The following is a 5,960-nucleotide window of genomic DNA, read 5'->3' as shown; positions in this document are numbered from 1 at the left end:
GTGGCAAGCAGCTTTCCAGTGTGGCCCCACTGTTCTTTGCAGCCCTGAATTGTACACACTGGACTATGGAGGCCCTGGGGGAGGGCAGCACAGTGGGAGATTGAGCCTGAAATCGGCAGCCTGAGCCTGAGCCTGAGCCTGTGCACAGTTGAAAGGGGAGCACAGGCCCCCCTCACCCCCTGGGGTGTGTGCAGCAATGCCAGCCACTCCCTCCCCACCCCCCAGACAACACCCCCACAACACCATCTCACTCCCTACCAGGGCCCTGCAGCCATGAATTGCAGCCCTGGGCCCCAAGCCCCAGGCATTCACCAGCTGAGCACCAGCCCCAGCCCCTGCCCTGCCCAACTCCCTCCCCTCTCTCATTATGGGAGCCTCAATCCTGCCCCCAACTTACCTGTAGGAGCTGCCCTCAAGACTGCCTGGCAGCCATGTACATGCACATGGTGCCCCTGCCTGACCTCCCTCCTCCTGCTCCCTCCCAGCCCCTTGCAGGCTAGAACTCTGCCAGCTTGCAGAGAGCTCATTGCAAAACTGAAAAATCCTTAGGTTTCTCAGATAAAATTGAGAAATCTTCATTTGCCTCTAGTAAAGAATAAAAACCAGTTTTCTCTGTTTTTTCCGTGGGGAATGGAAAACCCAGAGCCTTGTTAATCACTGCAAAGCATGCAAAGTCCATCCTGCATGATTTGGATCCTGTGGAGGCACTTCATCCTGCATGCTCTACCATGATCAGATCCCTACTCTGAGTTACTTAGAAGAGTGCAAACTCGAGGAAGAAAAAGGAGTAGTAGATGATGTTTGAAGTCAGTAATAGCAATTCAAGCATAATTCACTGCACCTAACTGGAAGCTTCTCTAAGGCAAGGCAGAGGCCAAATCTCTTCAGGGGAGCCACTGCCTAGGTAGGCTTCACATGCAGCCAAGTGAAATTCAAATCTACCCTTCCCAGTGGAACCTCTAGCACCAGTCACCAATTGTACAGCTCCTATCACCACCCTGGGGTAATTCCCCCCTCCAGTATAGCTCCTCCTGTGGGTTTATGTTGTCCTCCTCTCTCATCTGCATGCTTAGTGCATGCATAACAAAATCCATCCCCTGGACTGGTAAATGTGTTTGTCCCTAATCCTCAGTTATGACTGTAAGAACCTCAATAGCACTGTTTATTCACCTCTATTTAACTCCCTTAAAATAGATGTCTTGGACTGCCCAGTAAAAGAGAGAGCCCCAAAAGCTGTTAAGCCAGTCTTGGATCAAAAGTCATTTTCTCAGCAGGAAGTATTTTAAGTGAATGCAGTAAATGGGATTATAGAGAATAATATGTAGCCAAATATAACCTGCAGGTGCACTGTGCCATCTGAAAGTGTCTGAGTCCTGTAAGCACTCGGGGACATCTGACTGCTAGACTGTTCACTGTAATCTGTGCTGAGAACACAAAAGTCCATTAGGCTTTAATGAAGTTCTTTTAGTGCACTACTCCCTGTGGTACAAGGCAACTCTAGCAGGCATAAAGGAGGAGGAGGAGGTTGAACATCAGTAAAAACTCCTACTAGAAAGATTAGCCTAAAACAGCCCATAAATGGAAGTAATGGATGCCCTGTTGCTTGAGTCATTTAAAAGTGGACTAGACAAAACACTAAAGAACATGATGTACCAAGTAATCCTCCCCTGGCAGAGAGTTGGTTCAGAAGACATGTTTCCCCTCTAATTGCCATGCTTATAGGTTTACTCCATTTGTATTCAACCCACTTTTCCTTGTTTGAAGTACAAAGTGACAGCAATTGTACCATACCTAAAACTGAAGTTCTACTCTACAAACAACTGTAGAAGTGAGATTGTCAAGTTACATGTTTCTTAGTCCTCTTTTCATGCATATCACCATGGCAATAACAATGCTCTAGCCCAAACTGTTCTCTGCTAAGACTGTAAACTAACAGGTTTGAAAAACTGTATCTGAGGATATCATCTGAAGAAAATGGGGTCACACAGCTGTAAGCAAAGTATAATTTAGCCTGCAGTATTTGTATTAATGATGATTATGTATGAAAAGGGATAGCCATATTGACTATCAGAACTCAGGTTGAGTTTGCAGGATTGAAATGACCATGCTCGATAAAGAATGGGTAAGAAAATAAACATCAATGAGAAAATACACATAGAACCCTCTCAACATTATATTTTCCCTCTTCCATTTTCTTTCTACAGAACAGAAATTATACAAGCAGGTAGGGCTGTCAGTTAATCGCAGTTAACACACGCGATTAATGTGTTAATCAGTTCTTGAGTTAATTTTTTGAATGCATTAATCGTGCGCATCGTTTTGGAGCCCGTGCCCAGGCTCTGTTCTGCTACCTCCTGGTCCCCAACAAAGCAGTGGTGACAGCGAAGAAAGCCTGGGCACAGGCTCCAGGTGACTGTGGCCGGGAGGAGGGGTGAAGAGAGGAGGAAAGGGTTGTGGGAGGCACACTGATGTCCCCACAGTGAGGGAGAGAGTGGAACAGGGGAAGAGGCAGGCACTGGGGTCAATGGTGCCCTGCGGCCAGGGTGGGTCATGGGATGGAGCTGCGGGAGGCTCATTCAGAGGTGCACTGGGGGTGGGGCATGGCTCTCTGCTGCAGCACACATCCCTAGAGGAGGCATGGGGGGGGCATGTGCCCCCCAGATTTGTGCAGGGGGAAAGGCAGGCTGGCCACTGCAAGCTGGGGCTCTGCTTTGTGCTGCCTTTGCCCTGGGAGCCGTGCACTGGCTGCACCCTGCATCCCCTGCCCGCCCAGCAGAAGGAGGCACAACATGGTGTCACGTGGCTCCTGGGCCAAAGGCAGCAGGGTGCAAAGCCCACAACAGGCAGCCCACCTTTGCCCCATGCATAAATCCAGGGGAGGATATGCCCCCATGCCTCTGCCAAGGGTGCGCTCAGTGGCAAGTAGCCTCCCCCCAGCACAGCTCTGGATGACCCGCCCCGGCACTAGTCCCATTCACCCCAGCCACTGTCCCTGCCCTTGCCTTCCCTGGGGGTGTGCTCAGTGGCAGGTAGCCTCCCCCCAGCACAGCTCTGGATGACCTGCCCCAGCCCTAGTCCCATTCACCCCAGCCCCACTCCCTCCCTCACTGTGGAGGCCTCAATCTGCCCCCCATTCCTTCCCTCTCCTACTGCCCCTTCCCCTCCACAGATTTACTGTTGCAGCACTGTCAGTGTGTGTCTCTGTGTGGGTATGTGTGTGTCTGTCTATGTGTATCTACCCCTCACTCCCAAGCCATAGCCCCCTCAGCCCTGCTGCTGCCCCTCACTCCTGACCCACAATACCAGTGCATCCTGCCAGAGTGTGGGGGGATGCCCCTTCTCCAGGCTCCCACACACCCACAGCCCCCCCACACACACACTCCACACACCCCCTCCAACCATACAAAGTACCTGCATAATTTTGCATAATTTTGAGTTTTTCTGTGAATAATTTTGAGTTTTTAGCTGTGGGATTAAAATTAAAATTAATTGCAACTAAGTTTTTTAATCATGCAGCTAATCACAATCAATTTTTTAAACCATTTGACAGCCCTTCAAGCAAGTCATTTATACTTGAGAGTTGCTTGCTTGTGGACAAATTGTTTTGTGACAAATGTCACCCACAGGACAGTCACCCTTGTTATGAAAACTATTTTTACACACAATATTTTTTAAAAAAACTTTTCAACTCTTCAGATGATAAAAGCAGCACTGAAGACTAATTAAAATTATGAACATGAAAAGAAAAATGGCAGGTACTTTCCTTTCCAAAGATGATGCTAGATTCAAACCATAAAAAATCAAGAACTGTGCCCCTCTTCAGAGCAGCTATTATACAAATAGACTATGGAGCTATATCATAAAAGCAAACAAAACAAAAGGTAAAGGAAACTTTTGTATGCACTCTAGCTCAAAGATCTGGATTTCCTAAGGAATATGGCTACTAGGGAGAACCATATAATTGAAATTAAATTGAACAGATATAGGTCTGATCAAAACCCAATAGAATATCATTGACATTAATGGACTTGTTATCACATACCACATTCATTTTTGTACTTTACCCATTGACACTTGAGGTGAAGTAAATTAAATTAACTTACCTTGAGTAAAAAATGTTCAGTAAGAACATATATCAGTCCATGGGTTTGCTAGATCATTTGCCAAGGTATCATTATGAGGCCTTTTTCTCCTGATTTTCTGGGGAAAACATGCAAATTTGTTTTCTTTTTACTTTCTTGACTTCACATTTGGGTGCAGGTACTGCATTTGTGAATCTCAAGGAAATGATTGTTTTGCTCTTCCGAGGTCTTCAATTCTGTGTTAGAAGTGGAGAAAAGATCCCTCTACTGGACTTGCCCACTCTCCTGCCTAATGCCTTTCAAATTGCATTGAGATGCTTATTAGATGGCACAAAGGTATGATTCAACACGCTTTTGCACCCTGTCCTGACTTTTGAAGTAATGTTTATTTTATTATGTCTGGAAAAGGTGCCCAAAAAGGACTGCATTTGAATTACCTCAAAACATGGGCATCTGAACTGTCTGTGTACTTCTGTACAGAAGTAAGCCCAATGGTTATCAAGGATCTGAAAAATAGCATCATATTCACCCTCAGAAAGTCTCCAGATGACACCAAGCTGGGGGAAGTAGTAGGTATACTGGAGTGTAGGGCTAGGCTTCAAAGTGACCTAGACAAATTCAAGGATTGGGCCAAAAGAAATTTCATGAGGTTCAACAAGGACAAGTGCAAAGTCCTGCACTTAGGCTGGAACAATCCCATGCACCAGTACAGGCTGGCGGGGTGCTGACTGACTGGGCAGCAGCTCTGCAGAAAAGGACCTGGGGGTTAAAGTGGAAATAAGCTGAATAGGAGCCAACAATGTGCCCTTGCTGCCAAGAAGACTAACAGCATACTGGGTTAAAATGGCAGGAGCGTTGACAGCAGGGCAAGGGAAGTGATTATTCCACTCTATTCAGCACTGGTGAGGCCACATCTGGAGTACTGTGTTCAGTTTTGGACCCTCACTACAGAAATGGATGTGGACAAATTGGAGGGAATCCAACAGAGGGCAATGAAAATTGTGAGGGTGCTAGGGCATGTGACTTCTGAGGAGAAGCTGAGGGAACTGGGCTTATTTAGTCTTCAAAAGAGAAGACTGAGAGGGGATGTAATAGCAGCCTTCAACTACCTGAAGTGGGGTTCAAAAGAGGATGAGGCTAGACTGTTCTCAGTGGTGGCAGATAACAGAACAAGGAGCAATGGTGTCAAGTTACAGCAAGCAAAGTTAGGGTTAGATATTAGGAAGAATTGTTTCACTAGGAGGAGAACAGTTTACCCAGAGAGGTAGTGGAATCTCCATGCTTGGAGGTTTTTAAGACCTGAGTAGACAAAGCCTTGACTGGGATGATCTAGTTAGGAATGGTCCTACTTTGAGCAGGAGGTTGGATTAGGTGACCTCCTGAGGTGCCTTCCAAACCTCATTTTCTATGATTCTGTGATGCTATGGTACATATGGACCTGGCAGGAGGTGGTAGTTCCAACAATCCAATACGCTCCCCTGTCCCCTAAACTAATGTTATCTAGTACTTTGAAGTAAAAGACCCTATTTTGGATTGCTTATCCCTTAGACAAACTTCAGTCATGTGGGCAAATATTTTCTATGTTCAGTGCCTACTTCAGGCTTTACTTTATTATTAGTATTTCAACTTGAACAAGCTCTTTTTCAAGAACAAGAATAGGTAAAAATATGTTGTTCGCCCCATGCTAAAAAGAAAAAGAGTTACAGCTATTTTATTGAGAAGCTCCTGTTTTGGAGCAAGGATTTGAAATGTGTTATAGGAGCTAGAGCAGTGGTTCTCAACCTTTTTCAACTCAAGGTATCCTTATTAAATGCCATGTCTTAGGTTTCACTCATTTTTTGAATGCAGAAATAGGATACAGTAATTATTCTGTTGCAG

This window comes from Crocodylus siamensis, chromosome 6, assembly GCF_052110815.1.
Source record: "Crocodylus siamensis isolate JL-2025a chromosome 6, ASM5211081v1, whole genome shotgun sequence".
NCBI classification, from domain to species: Eukaryota; Metazoa; Chordata; order Crocodylia; family Crocodylidae; genus Crocodylus; species Crocodylus siamensis.
This window is presented reverse-complemented; position numbering follows the sequence as displayed.